Source organism: Nyctereutes procyonoides, unplaced genomic scaffold (genome assembly GCF_905146905.1).
Source record: "Nyctereutes procyonoides isolate TBG_1078 unplaced genomic scaffold, NYPRO_anot_genome, whole genome shotgun sequence".
NCBI lineage: Eukaryota > Metazoa > Chordata > Mammalia > Carnivora > Canidae > Nyctereutes > Nyctereutes procyonoides.
Window position 1 is genome coordinate 31,880,007 of NW_026575159.1, and position 15,168 is coordinate 31,895,174.

The following is a 15,168-nucleotide window of genomic DNA, read 5'->3' on the forward strand; positions in this document are numbered from 1 at the left end:
GGATCAGGGCTCAGTGTGTGACCGGCATCAGGGCTCAGAGTGTGACCAGGGTCAGGGCTCAGGGTGTGACCCAGATCAGGGCTCAGTGTGACCAGGGTCAGGGCTCAGGGTATGACCAAGGGTCAGGGCTCAGGGTGTGACCAGGATCAGGGCTCAGGGTGTGACCAGGATACGGGCTGCCGAAGCTGTCCCCGCCCGGGTGCTCCAGGGAGGGCGGCTTCCTCCCAGGCTCCCCTCCCCCTCCGTGGGAGCCGCGCCTCCTCAGCCCCCTGCCAGAGGTGGGGGAGTCTCAGAAGCAGATGCTTCCCCGTCAAGCCCGTCCCGTTTCCCAGTCACAGGCCTACGGACCCCCGACCCCCCTTCAGGCCAATGCAGGCTGCTCCCCGCCACTTGGGGGCCGCCCGTCAGCCTCCAGCCTCCCTGTGTGGGGTGTGGGGACTGGAGGACTTGCCCGCCACCATCAGGGCAGCCGCCACCCAGGACCAGCTGACAGGTGCTGCAGAGGCCCACGCCCTTGTCCCGGTCGGGGCAGCTCTTCGGGGCCATCCCGCTCCTGTGGCGCCACCCAAGGCCCCTGGGACCCGGCACCCAGTTCAGGCTGTCCCTCCACCGGCCTCGCCCACTCGCCCCTGACAGGAGGTGTCCCCATAGGTTTTCCCGGTGTATTTCCAGCATGTAAATCTCAGTTTTGGGGGCTGAACCCCTGTCCCGTGGGCCCTGTTGTGCTAGGACCCCATTCCTGACGCTCCCCTGTCCCGGCCGGGCCCTTCCCGCCTTCTCTGCCCCTCTTCTGCTGAGGCTGCTCCTTAGCAGATGCACATTTGGAAGGCGCCAGTGTTTGCACCACAGGCAGGACCTTGTCTGAGAGCTGAGGAGCAAGATGGGGTGCGCAGGGTGCCACACGAGCTCCTGGATCCACCCAGGCCTGAAGCAGTCTCCGCCCAGGAGCCGGCGGGGGTTATTGGGTTTTCTTGCCCGGCCTGGCCAGGAGGCGCTCTGTGACGTGAGAGACACCTTGCAGGTGGGGCGGCCGTGGGGAGCTGCGGGGCAGCAGCGGGTGCATAGTGAGCAGGGGACGTAGCTCAGGGCTGTAGGGGCCTCAAGGAGTCTGGGAAATCAGCTGCCGTGTCCTGGAAGGTCATTTCCGGCCATCACAGCCCACCCCCGCCCTGGCTCCAGGGAGCAGTGCTGGGGTCCCTGTCCCTGGGGAAGGGGCGGGGTGGCCCATCCGCCAGGTGACCCAGGCAGCCAGCAAGCAGGACCCCAGGGGAAGCCGGGTCAGCCCCGTGCAGGGGGCGAGTGCGGAGGCTGGAGAGCAGGGGCAGGCTCCGGCACCACTCGGGGACCGTCCAGCCCCAGCGGCGTGTCACCGGCAGTGGAGGGGACACTCGTCAGCTGCACCCTGTGCAGCCCTCCCTGTGCCACGCCTGCCATCCAGCCCTGAGGCGGCAAAGACAGCACAGACACCTCTCTGGTGGCAGGAACCAGGTGGCCAGCGGCTGACCCGAGAGGTCCCGTCCTCGGATCCCATGGCTGGCCCGCTGCCCTCCCCGCCCCCCTGGCCCCCACCCCACTCCCCTGCCCCTCGCCCCAGTCCCCTGGGCGGGGTCTTCTGGAACCTGCAGCCCGTGAAGCGGGCACTGGACACAGAGAGACCGAGGCCCGAGGAAGGTGGGGGGCTAAGAGCCCTGGGGTGGAGGACGGGCCCGTCCCTGCCCCATCGCTCCCGACTCGCCTGGACGCGGGCTGCTGAGGGGGAGAGCGGAGCGGAGCGGGCGGCTGCGCGGGCGGCCGTGGAAAGCACAGACCACCCGGGGCCGGCAGAGGTGTGCCCACAGCTCCCAGGGGTGTCAGCCCCAGCGGGGGTGAGAAGGGGCCGTGCGATGGTGCGGGGGCAGGCCGCCCGGAACGGGGTCGAGGAGGCGGGGAGTCAGTGGGGGACGGGGCGGGGAGGGCCCGGCGGCAGGGCTCCCCACGCAGGGGGTGCGGGCCGGGGCGGCTGCTCAGGGTCCGGGTGCAGGGCCGGCAGGCGCCCCACACCTGGCCCCCCGGGACACCTCCATCACCCGCCCTCCGCCCTCCCTGCCCTGACCCTCCCCCGGGGCGCTCAGCTCACCCACGTTCCCGGAGCTTCTTGGGGCCTCTTTGGGTCTCCACCTTGGGGCTGGGAGTTCTCAGAAGGCCACCTGCCGGCCACCCCCGGGCACCCCGTGGGCTCCCATGTGGACACAGGCAGGCACCCCGGGGGCCGCGCCCGGGGGAAGGGAGCTCAGGCTCCATTGCCCGACCCACCGAACGTGGCTGTAAAACCCCAACAGGGTGCGCGGAGCCGCCCAGCAGGACTGGGGACAGGCGGTGTCAGCCCGTGACCGGCGAGGATGGCCGTAATCCGAGGCAGCCCTCGCGTCACTGGTGTGTCACCCCATTTTCGCTCTGGCGTCCTGGAGTCTGGAACGGGCACTGGTGCCCAGGGGGAGGTCGTAGAGAGTCCCTGCAGTCCGGCTCAAGCAGCGACCCGGAGGACTTGGGACACAGAGAGTGGACGCCTCCCCCTTCCCGCTGGGCTTTCCTTTCCTCTGCTTCCAGCCATCCCTGCTGCTCACACACCGCTCCAGCCCACGGATGCCAGGTGGGCACAGGAGCGTGCCGCTCCCCTCTCCGGACACAGGCCAGCCCTTCCGCAGCTCGATGGTCACCTCTGGGGTGCACTGCGGTCAGGCCCCGGGTGGGCTGCCCCCCGCCAGCCGGGGGTCCTCCCTGCCTTGGCCCGCCCTGCCCCCTGCCTGCCCAAAGCATCCGAAGAAAACCCTCCCTCAGCATCTGTCTGGCATCTCCTGTGCCCCTTGCTACCCCTGCCCGGCCTGGGGCTTGTGTCCCCTCCAGCGTGTGGGTGACCAGGGGGGACCGCAGTCACCCCCACCCCAGCTACAGCTGTGGGGCAAGGCGCCACTCCGCTTGCCTAGGGGCACAGAGTCCTGGCTGCCGGCTGAGCCCACACCGCCAGCCCCGTGTCGGGATGTCCCAACATTCCCAGCAGGTGGCGTCTCTGGCCATCTGGCCCAGGCCCCACGGCTGAGGCCCCTTGTCCTTCGGGAGTTGGAACCTGGGTGTCTTGCTGGATGAGAAGGGGCCCAAAAAAACCTCACCTCCCAGCCTGCCTTGCAGCGTGATCTGAGTTCTGGCTGACAGAATGTGTGAGGAGCTGGCACCCTGATCACCCCGGATCTGAAGCCCACAAAGCTCAGACTTCCCTTTTACGTCAGCCGACCTGTCCGCCGTGTGGTTTAAGCCAGCTTGGGTTGCGTTTTCAGCCACAGGCCAGTGAAGCTTCCAGAAAGATAGGATGGAGGAGACGTGTGCTGTGAGGGAGGCTCAGTCTTCCTGTGCAAGGAGAGAAGCCGGAAGGGAGGCTTGGGAACCCACAGAAGGCTTCCTGGAGGAGGAGGAGCCCTGGAGGGCTGGGTCGGAGCCTGCCGCCCTCCCGCAGCAGGAGGAGCCGCCGCCCCGGCCTCCGAATCCAGCACACGTGCGTCTGTTTGGCCCAATTTAAAATTTGCAGGTAGCGCCTCGCACCTTCCTGGGAGCTGCAAAAGCCACAGCCTGACCTTCGTGCGGCCTGGGAGGTTTCATTTCTCACACCACCCACATCTTTCAAGGCCCGAGGGGTTCGCCGCGCCATTCCCCTCCGCCACACACGCGTGTCAGGCCTGCACGCACACTCACCCTGAGGTCTGCACACACCGGGTGTGTTTACACGTGTTCATGTGCACAAACCGGGCAGGTTTGGGCTGTGCATGTGTACACGGGGCTGCGCTCAAGCACGAGGGTGGGGTGCACACCCACGCACCCGTGTGTGGTGTGAGTGGGCGAGCACACATCTGCATGTACTTTGTGTGTGTACATGCTTGCACACGTGCATGCCCACGCACTCCTGGGGAGCACACGGGGCACACACGCCAACACGCCTGCTCTCCCTGCCGATTCAGCAGTGACTGAGGCACTCGGTGAGCGGGGGGCCCGGCCAGACCTGAGGGGTGCCCCCCACGGACCCTGCGGCCCCCAGTGGCTGAGGCCTGGACTCAGCTCTGGGCTCTGAAGCTCCCGGCGCTGCCCCAGCTCAGGATGGAACCTCGGAGCAGACGACCCATCTGCATAACAGGCGTCCCCATCTGCCCTGGCACTCAGGATGGCAGCAGGGCACCCGGGCCAGTGGGAACCCCAGGGAGCCCCCAGTCGAGAGGGGCCCCGCCCCAGCTTGCCTGATGCTCCCCCAGACTTCTACATGAGGCTCCGGAGGTGGCAGTCAGCACGTCAAAGACCCGGGGGCGCTCTGATGTGTCCACCCATCCCCCTCCCGGGCCCGGGACACAGCAGGGCACCGCTCCCCAGGTCCCCGGGACCCTCAGCCACGGTGAGCAGGGGGAGGGGCTGCTGTGAGCCAAGCATCTCCCCGGGCAGGAAACCCAGGCTGTGCCCTTGACCTCGGTGGGTCCAGCCCCTGGGAGCCGGTGAGGGCGCGTCTCCAGCACCTTCCATCAGCTGCGCGCCCAGGGCCTGTCATGTGACTCCCGCAGGAGGGAGGGGGAAGGGTGGGGGAGACGGCCTTGCATCTTTCCTCCTTTTACGTGTTGGGAAACAGCCTCCCCCCCTTCTCAGGGTTTGGGGAGCAGCTGTTCACGCCATCTAAATATGGGGCCAGTAGGACGCAGGCGGCCGTGGGCATTAAGGAGGTCAGCCCAGGAGGGACAGGCTCCCCGCCATGACCCCATTTGTGACCCACATGGCTCGCCCGGCCCGCCCTGGGCGCTGGGGGAATGCAGGGTGTGATTCTGGGGGCGTATAGCCATCACCTCCTTACCCCCCAGTGAGATGGCTCTATAGACACCCGTGGGGGGCACGCCCTGGGCCCCTTCTCCCTGTGCCCCACCCAGGAAGCAGGGCTCTGGGCCTGGCTGGGGGCTGGGGGTGCTGCACGTGGGAAGCCCAGCCCAGCACGAGGTCTTCCCCTCTGCATTAACGCCGGTCCCCCAGCCCCGCCAGCCACGCGGTCCCCCACCCCGCCCCCTCGGGCCCTTGGGGACTACCCTGCGGCCAGGACGGCAGGACATGACCTCAAGGAACATAGACAACAGAGCAGAGCTGTGGTGGACCCGAGGCTCCGGGGCTTTTGGGGGCCACGCTGGGGTCTGACACTGCCCCACCCAGCGGAGGGCCCCGGCCTGACCCCAGCACCCTCTGGCCCCCACATGCCACCTGCACCGCCAGCCAGCACCATCACCGGCTTCCGGACACTGTGCCATCCTCTTGCTACCCGGCGTCCCACCCATGCCAGCGCCAGCACCACTGGCGATGTCCTCGGTGTTGTCACGTCGGGCAGCGGGGCTCCGGGGACGTGGGCCCCGGGCGACCACCAGCGTCTCTCCAGCAGCTGTACCGTGGCCTGGCATCTCCGCGACACCGCGGTGGCCCGGCCGCCCGCCCCTCGCCCTCCTGGACCCCCCAGCCCCGGGCCCACTTGCTGGCTGCCGTTCCCCTCCGCTAATTTCCTGAACCAACACTAATGGAACCCTCTCGGCTGGCTGGCTTTGGTTTTTGTTGCCTGTTTATTTATTTTCTGTCTCCGCGTCTCACTCTTTTTTCTCCTCTAAATTGGCACGGCGCGGGGAATTCGCGATTCACCCTCCTGGTTCCCATTCCGGCGCGCACTCCTCGCTGCTGCCTTAATTATCTAATTTGTAATATTTCATCTCCCCTCCCTTTCATCTCTCTCCGAACACCCCGACCGGTTAAAATAAATATGTATTTTTAATTTTGAGGCGCCTAATTTAATCTGGCAGGCAACATTCCGCCACTCACTGGCACGCCACTCCGGCTGAGTCACACTCCAGGCCACCAGGCGCACCAGCCTCCCGCTGTCCCGCCGCGGCTGTGCGGGGGGCGCCCCGGGAGGCAGGCCTTTCCTGGAGGGAGCCCACCCGCACCCGGAAGCCCACAGGAGGCTCCTGGCTCCACCGGAGCCTGGTTCCCCCACACCCCCCTACCTCCAGGGGCCAGCGGGGCAAGGGAGGGCCACCAGCCCGTGAAGGGATGCGGGCCCGCCACTACCTGCCCACTGAGGTCCCGCCATGCGCTCACGGGTGGGCGGGGGGCGAGGGGTGAGGGCTGCACCTGGCCTGTCACTGGCCTCCCGGAACAAGGGTGCCGGCCAGGACGGAAGCAAGAGCCCCACTCTGTGCCCCTGGCCAGGCCTGCGCTCCCCCAACCATCTCCTGTCGCCCGTTGACTCGAAGGGACCTGACATCCCCGAATAACTGAGCACCCTGCCTCCCAGGGACGTCCACCTGCTTTGCTCACTCACCCGTCCATCCGTCCACGCATCCACTCAGTCAGTGTGTCTGGCTGGCGGGGAGGAGATTCGGAATCTGGGGACTGAGAAATGAGGTGTGCGGGGGAACAGGGTCCTGGCCTCAGGAAGGCTGTGTGCTTAGGGCTGGAGACGGCGGGAGTGGGGCCAAGCGCCCAGGCCTCCGGGTGTCTCTGGGCTTGGCGGCCACTCCCACGGCAGCACCTGGGGGAGTCCTGAACTCAGGCTGCACCCACACCCTCCGCCGCCCCAGAGGCTCGGCCCAGCATGTCTGCAGCCTCGCCAGTTCTTTGCACTGATCTGTCCCATCCTGTCCCTTCCCCCTCAGCCTCCAAGGCCAATGGGACTACCCAAGGGACGAGGACAGACACCAGGAAGTGACAAGAGACTCATCCTCGCCCACCAGGCCGGGCCAGCTACACAGTCAAGCCTAGTGGCAGCCACACAGCAGGTGCACCTGCCCTGCCATCTGACCTATGCGCATCTGCTGCCAGGAGCATGCTCTAGAAGACCCCCCACGCACCTACGAGGTCACGAGAGGACGACTTGTGCGGCTTGGTGTGGAGAGAGCACGCGCACCTTGCCTGCACCTGCCAGCCACTGCTCAAGGTCAAGACAGCGCCTCCTCCACGTAGCCGACACCGGAGGCTCCGGGAACGGGGTCAGGACCCAAGAATGGACCAGCCGCCGTGGCCTGTCCCCAATGGGGGATTACACAGAGTGAAGACGCAGACACACAGAGCTGCACGCACCAACTGGGTGCCGCCCATCCGGGGCCCTACAGAAGCTCAGGCACCGTTAGAGGCTGCATGGGGCCCAGCAGGGGGAGCAGGGTCCTGGGTCGGGGGAACAGATGCTCGGACTGGTCCACTCTGCCTGGCTGTGTGAGCTGGCCCTGTGCGCCCAGTCGTGAGTGTAGGTGAGTACGTGTGACTACGTGTGCACATGCAGACACACCCCGGAACTGAGACCATGTGAACATGGGACACAAGGAGCCCTGCAGGCCCTGCAGATCCAGGCTAGCACGGGGGCAGCCAGGGGGCAGCAGCAGGTGCCTGCCTGGCCCTGGGACGGGGGGTGGGGGGTAGGGGCAGGCAGGGGTGGGGAAGGGGCCTGCAGAGCCCTGGAGGATTCTCTGGGGTCTAGGGAGTCTTCCCTTTGTCTTCCCGAATCTCTGCATCTGGACTCACTTAGGCCTCCATTCACCAGACAGTGGCCATGTAAGGGAGCCCCTCGGCCCTGCCCTCAGCAGGTGTGGGGTACAGGCACGCCTCTCTCCCACAGGCCACCCCGCCTGAGCATGGGACACCATGCCGGAAAGGGCTGCCTGGGAGAACAGGGTGTAGGGACAGACTGAGAGGGGACCCCCACGCCCGGAGCTGCAGACTGGAAAAGGAGCCAGCGGACTCACCACACGCAGGCAAGCATTAAATAAACCAGCCACTGGCTCCAGGAGCTTTGGGGCGGGGGGCGGGGGGGGGGCACAGATTCTTGTTTTTGCCTCCCTGAGTCTTCCAAGCCAGGCAGACCCATGCTCTTCAACATCACAAAAATCACCATTGTCATTATCAGCACCACCATCACCACCGCCATCACCTCCTCCACCGCCATCACCTTCTCCACCATCACCATCTCCACCACCACCATCACCACCATCACTTCCTCCACCACCGCCACGACCATCACCATCTTCACCACCTCCACCACCACCAGCATTACTGCCATCACCATCAGTGCCATCACCTCCACCACCACCATCTCCACCATCTCCACCATCACCACCATCACTACCATCTCCCCGCCCCAACCAAGGTGCTGGGCAGAGGACTGTATAAGTCAAGTGGAGGCAGGCAGGTGGTAGAGAAGAGCAGTGAGGATTGGCAGGTCTCAGGTCCTTGCCAGGTGGCTTGCCTCTTGTGTGACCTTGCACAATTGACTTGCTGTCTCTGAGCCTCAGTTTCCCCATCTTTAAGAAGGAAATTAAGCTCCCTGACCTCTCTACTTTTCAATGTTGTTTTGACAGTGAAATAATTGGAGACATTTGAAGGTGTCAGGTAAATCTGAAAGTGCTGAGCAAATGTTATGCGTTATGATCATCACCGTGTAAAGTCCAGTCCCAGTCATGCTCCTGTCTCCCCCCCATCTCAGCAGCACCCACTGCCAGGTCTTGGAAGCACCCAGTCCCGGGAACCAACCCCAGGAGCTGCAAGATTGGTTCCACCTTTGGCTGGTGGAATGCAAACACAAATGAACATCCAACTCCCTCTGTCCCTTTTTTTTTTTTAACACTTTTATTTATTTATGATAGTCACAGAGAGAGAGAGAGAGGCAGAGACACAGGCAGAGGGAGAAGCAGGCTCCATGCACCGGGAGCCTGACATGGGATTCGATCCCGGGTCTCCAGGATTGCGCCCTGGGCCAAAGGCAGGCGCCAAACCACTGCGCCACCCAGGGATCCCTCCCTCTGTCCCTTTGGAAGACCCCCACCTGGTGTGGGGTGGGCTGCCCTCTGGTTCAGAACGTGGAGGTGGGCGAGCCTGGGAGAGCCTGGGCGAGGCTCAACGAGGCTGGGGGAGGCAGAGGAGGGAAGGCGCAGAGGCGCCAGCGCTGCCCTGAGAACTCACTGAGCCTCAGCTCCACAACACATCAGCATGTCTTCACAGAGATGCAGGCGTCCTTCATTGTCTGGGATGCCCGTGGCTGTCCCCTGTGTGCCCAGGCCACTCCCTCTCCTCCTCCCTTCCTCCAACTTTCCCTGGGCACCTGCACAGGCTCTGGATTGGGTCTCCCTCAATGGCGGTTGGGCTTCGAGGACAAACAAGAGATGACCCCCTCAGTCCCACCCCCCACGACAGTGATTCAGTGTGCAGGCGGATGTGGGGACACTGAGACAGCAAGTCACCCTCCCCTCAGGGAAAGGCGGGAGTCCTCCTCAAAGGTGACATGGTCCAAAGGGAGAGGGAGATGCCCCAGACAGAGGGCACATAGGGAAGGGACTCAGGAGAGCGAGTGAGAGCCCGGCTCAGACAGGGAAGGGCAGGGAAAGGGGTGGGCAGGGATGTGGCAGGAGGGACAGTCGGGTGGACCCCGCTTGGGTCGGGGCTTCTTTGGCGGGAAGTGGAGAGTCACTTAAGGCTTCGAAGCCCATGGAGGTCGGGGGGTCATGCCTGCCTTCAGAAGGATCCCCGCCACCACCAGTGAGCACAGCAGTGCCGGGGACAGAGTCCACCTCAGCAGCCCTGGTGTTTGCTACGACTGTCATTAAACCTGTGGAAAATACCAGAACTATCAAGGCCCAGGTGAGGAGGGGCCTGGCCCCCCGCCGTGCTTCAGGGCTGTCAGGTCCCACCGACGTCCTTTGCCCCTCCCCAAGGCAGAGGGTGCCTCCTGCAGGGGGGGGCTGCACCCTGGGGCTCATCCTGTGGAGGGACGGGTGCCAGGGGTCTCCCCGCCACCTGTAGGGTGGCCACCAGCTCTGTCCTGCGGGGGTCAAGTTTGCTGTGCGCCCCAGGCCCAGGCCCTGGGCTCCACCCCGGCGCCCTACCCGCTGCGGCCCACACAGTAGAGAAGCCAAAGCTACCCCCATCCTCACCTGAGCCCCAAGGGGGCCCCCCCCGCTGGTCACCATGGTGATACCCTAACCAGATGGAGGAGGCCAGATGGAGGCTGTCACCAGCCCTGGGCCAGCACTGTCCGTGTGCTGGGCTGCAAGAGAGATCCTGATGCCTCGGAAACCCTAGTGCCCCATCTAGGGGACAGGGGAGCCATCCCACAGTCATGGGGACAGGGGAGCCATCCCACAGTCACCTGTGGTGGGATCCATGTCAGATCCCACCTTGCTCTCCGTCTGAAAAATGTGAATCTGTTTGGGAGGCGCTGACTGTCCTGAGGCTGCCTGCAGGGCCTGTGTCCTTGCTGGAACCTGACATTAGGGCCTAGGGTCCGCTCTGTGAGGGTGAGGGAGGGGCGGGCTGTGGGGGGCTCCGTCCTCCCCTCTGGCTGCCGTGGGTCCTGCGGCCCATGCACAGGTCCACACATGCACTTGCACAAGCACACACTCACGCAGGTGCACTCGCTGCTCATGCTGCTGCCCCCCAAGGCGCATGTCCTGGTCTCCTTCTCCCTCCTCGGGGCTCTGTGTCCATTGGGTGGGCTCAGGTGCCATAACAAGGGGCACCACAGACTGGTGGCCGGAGAGTCTCCACCACACAGTCACCTGGGACCCAGGCCCCTCCATCTGGAGCCCGCCAGCCCCAGATCTCGTGGGTCATCATCTTTATCAAGCAGGGGGAGGTATGGAGCCAGTCTGGAGGCCTCTAAGGGCCCAGGCCCATGGGCAGGCGCTCCATCGGCTGTAACCAGTCACATGACAAGCTGGGGGAGGGGGCACTGGGACCTAATGGGGGCGTTGGTTGGGGAAGGCAGGTCATTGTCAGTGTCATGAGTGCACTGAGGGAGCCCGTCCAGCACACAGGACAGCCTGGGCTGAGGCCCTGCAGGGGACAGGGCAGACAGGTGGGGTGGCCCGGGAGCTCAGTGCACAGAGTGGGAGTCAGGCTTCTGACTCAGGCCCCGCCCCTATTCCGCCCCAGGTGGATCTCAAAACTTCTGGGCTCCAAGGACTCAGGGACCGGCCCCCAGGGTGTCAACCCCACGGACCTCTAGGTGTCCAAGGCCATCCTTGGAGAAACCCGGGTGTGCAGTTGTGTATCTATGCCCGCTGGGCTCAGAGTCAGGGTTCTCTCTGCGATCAGGAATCAGGATCAGTATGTCTGTCTACCCGCCTCCTGGGCTGGGCTGTGACCTGGGGTGGCCCGATCAGAACCCCCACCAGGGATAGCTGGAGACAGTGAGATCTCCCGCCAGGGCCACAGGTATGGGACACTGGGGCCTGAGGCTTGGGGAAGACCCATGTGGACGCCCAGGTCGTGTCTGGGGTCCTTATGCTGAGCGTGCAGAGCTGTGAATATGTGGGAGAATGCCATCTTGCTGGGGGGCTGGGTGGGCGGCAAGGCTGGCTGGGGAGACCTTGGCCCGCCCCCAAGAGATCTGAGCTGTCCGAGCTGCTTGGAGCGTGCTGTGTGCAGAGTGTGACCAATGGAGAGCAGAGCCAGCATGGCCACCTCCAGTCTCTGCTCCCTTCAGCTCCCGGATCCCTCTGAGTGTTCTGGTTCTCACTGTGCTATTTATTAAATGCTTAATCTCCCACCACCGAAAGTTTTCCCAGAGCTTGCTTGGTATCCTGTGTTCCCTGGGCTTGCTAAGCCCAGAGAGACAGCCCAGAGGGCAGCTGTGTGCTCAGGCCCTAAAGTCCACCCAGCTTCTGCTTTAGGAACCAGGGCCATGAGAGGTGGGGGTGAGGGGGCCTGGTGTGGGCAGGTGCCCAGCACTCAGGATGCACTTGAGGAAAATGGGTCCAATGACTGCAGGTGATGCTTATCAAAGTGACCAAGTGTTAGAGGGTCAGGACTTGATCTTTGATTATGGATCAGTGATCAGTATATGCCCAGGATCAGGGCTCAGCCAGCAATGAGAGATGAGCACATGCTCGGAGTCAGGGCTCAGTCTGTGATCAGAGATCAGAATCAGCCTGAGATCAAGACCAGGGCTCAGTACATGCTCAGAGTCAGGGCTCAGTCTGTGATGAGGGATCAGGATCAGCCTGGGATGAAGACTAGGGCTCAGTGTGTGATGAGGGATCTGCCATCGTGTGACCAGGCCAGGGCTGTCAGGAGGCTGTGGGGAGCACTGCAAACAGTGCTGGGGAAGGTCCAGTGCGGTTCCTGGCCCAGGGCCACTCCCTCTCCTTCCCTTTCTACCTGTCGGTCTCGAGGACCTCCTATACAGAACAAGTCTTTGGCCTGGGCCCCACCCTGGTTGAAGTGAAGGCCTCGGGGCAGTCCTTGCCCCTGGCGGGGCAACCTTGCGTGGGTCACATCCCCTCTGAGCTGCGGGTTTCCAGCTTTGGAAGGGCACCTGCCTCGGGGTGTCTGGGACCAGTCTCTTCCGCAAGCAGGGCAGCCAAGCAAGTGCCGGGGAGATGGACAGCCAGGCTTCGGCATTTGAGGGGCCTCAATGGCCCAGGGGTTCCCCCCCTGCCCCCAGCAGCATCGCGCTGGTGCCCCCCCCCCCACCTGCATCTCCTCCGCCCAACCCCCGGGTGTTAGGAAAACCCGCCATTCGCGCCTGCTTCTCAGGAGAGCTGTGAGAGCCAGTGGTTGAAAATAGCCCGAAGCCACCCGGCTCCTCCTCCGGGCAGGGGCAGCGCGGGCAGGGCCTGGGGGCGCGGGGGCCACTCGGCTTGCACAGGCCTGCCCACGGTCCCCCGCTCCTGCTTCTCTGGAGAAGGCGGAGGACCCGGCAGCAGCACCCTGGCCAGGGGACCAGGGGGCGGGGGGGGGTCCCAGGGGCCGGGCCCCGTGTCTGCGGCCCAGAAAGGCTCTCCTGGGGCCGGGTGAGGACAGTCTCCGACGACTTGGTCCCGAGTGTCCTCCACTCCTGTGCGCTGCGCCAGGTCTGGCCCGGCGGGGACCCGCTGACGGCCTTGGCCAGAGCCCTCGCCCCTCTGAGCCCTTCTGTGGAGCACAGAGGAACCACGCTGCCCTACCAGGCCTGAGCACCCTGCTACCCGCCCTTCACCCCTCACCTCTGCCCCTCACCAGCTGCTCTCTCCTGGCCCACGGGCCCACTCGGGACGAGCGTGTCTCGCTTCCGAGTACCCGTGGGTTTGGCACCAGCCGTGGGAGCCAGCGCTGTGCCCGGTGGAAGGGGCCGCGGTCCCCGCAGGGCTTCCCCCGGAGCGGCCTGGACCGCGAGGGGAGGATCGCCGGGTCGGGCAGGCCTCGCACGGACAGAGAGATGGTCGGACGCAGGCCTGGGACAAGGCTGCAGCAGGAGCGCTTGGGGTCAGGTGTGTGACGAGCTTGCGAGGGGCAGGGGCACCCCCTGGAGGGGTGAGGGCCCCCCCATGTTCCCGCCCCGCTGGCCCGAGGACCCCACGGCCAGCCCACCCACACGGGGTGGACACAGGGCCAGGCCCGTGCTGAGCTCACACGCACCGGGGCCCTGGAACCTTCCTGCGGCACTGGAGGGTGTGCGGCGGGGGCTGCAGTCACCCTGCCAACCCACAGGGGCTGTAAGCGGGGGTCCCGTCCAGTGGGCTGGGCTGAGTCGGTGCAGGGGGTGGCAGTGGGGCCAGAGCGGGGCCCCAGGCAACGGGAGGGGGTGCTCTGCCTCGGAGCAGGTGGCGTTGAGTGACGTGCTCACTGAATCCTCGCAGAGACCCCATGGGTGGGCACTATTATCACCCCCAGCTCGCAGCCGAAGCCGGCACAGAGCTGGGGTCAGGGCTCAGAGTGTGACCAGAGCTCCCACAGCTAGGAAAAGGAGCAGTCGGGGTACCACCCTGTGCCGTCGGCCACAGTGACCGTATCACCCCCAGGACACCCCAGCCCTGCCTGGAGTCGCTGCCGGGAGGGGAGAGGTGCTGAGCAGCCCTCCACGCTGCAGCAGGGCCGGGAGCCACGGGGTGTGCTCGCTAGCGCCGAGGATTGACCGTCCCTTGGCACCCTCTGGCCCGGGGGCCCTGCCTGGGGGCTTGCCCCACACCCCTTCTGTGTCCAGACCTGGCCCAGGGCACCATCTCGCTCTAGTGCAGGGTCTGTCACTGTCCTCCTCTGGGCCCAGGCGAGAGGACGGGCCCGTGGCCAGGGGAGCCAGAGAGGGCCCCCAGGAGGGCCTGTCGGTGCCCAGAAGGGGCCTGGCCTGCGGGCAGGGAGGTAAGGGTTTCCTGGAGGAGGAGGCGCCCTGAGCCTCATACTTCAGAACCCGTGTGTCCTGGGGGAGCTGGGAGCTCTGCACTCCCCGTCCTTTCTCCCCAGCTCTTTCTCCATTTTGCCCCACTGGAAGGATTGGGGGTGTAGCTGGAGGTGGGAAGGGGTGGGGGTGCCCGAGGGCACCAGGCGGGGCCTCATTTCTGCTGAGTGGCGCTGCAGGCTCTGTCTGTCCTGACTGGGAGGCTAATTGCGGCTTGTTGCATCCACAATTAATTATCGTGTGCGTGTGAATCAGCTAATTACTCACCACGCTCAGCCCCCACCCCTCACCCTCTGCCTCAGGCTGGCAAAGTTCACTGAGGAGTCGGAAAGGACCCCGGGATGCCCGGGCTGGAAATGCTGTGCGGTGCCCCCCTCCCCTGCACCAAGTAGCCCTTGAAGACCCTGGGAAAGGCCCCCTCACTCCACCTCTGCCCCTGAAGGCAGGGCGGGGAGACCATGGGCCAGAGCCAGCAAGCCTGGTTCTAGACCACCCAACTCCCAGCACGACCTCAAATGACCCCTTCCCGAGCCCTCACTTCTTCCTCTGAGAATGGAACAGTCTTTTACATGAAAATGCGTGGAAATCAGCAGGACTTTAGGATGTGTTTCTGTTGTTCCAACCTGGGGTCCTCCTAGCCCCTGGAACATTCCTGTTTGCCTTTCCTCAGGGATACCTTAGAGTTTTTATCCAGCCTAGCAACTAAAGAGCTGGCTGTGTAAACCTGCTGTGGAAACAGGCTCAGAGCGTGCCCAGGATCATGGCTCAGTGTGCAATCAGGATCAGGGCTCAGGGTGTGACCAGGATCAGGGCTCAGGGTGTGACCAGGGTCAGGGCTCAGGGTGTGACCAGGGTCAGGGCTCAGAGTGAGACCAGGGTCAGAGGTCAGGGTGTGACCAGGGTCAGAGATCAGGGTATGACCAGGGTCAAGGCTCAAAATGTGACCAGGATCAGGGCTCAGAGTGTGATTAGGATCAGGGCTAAGGGTT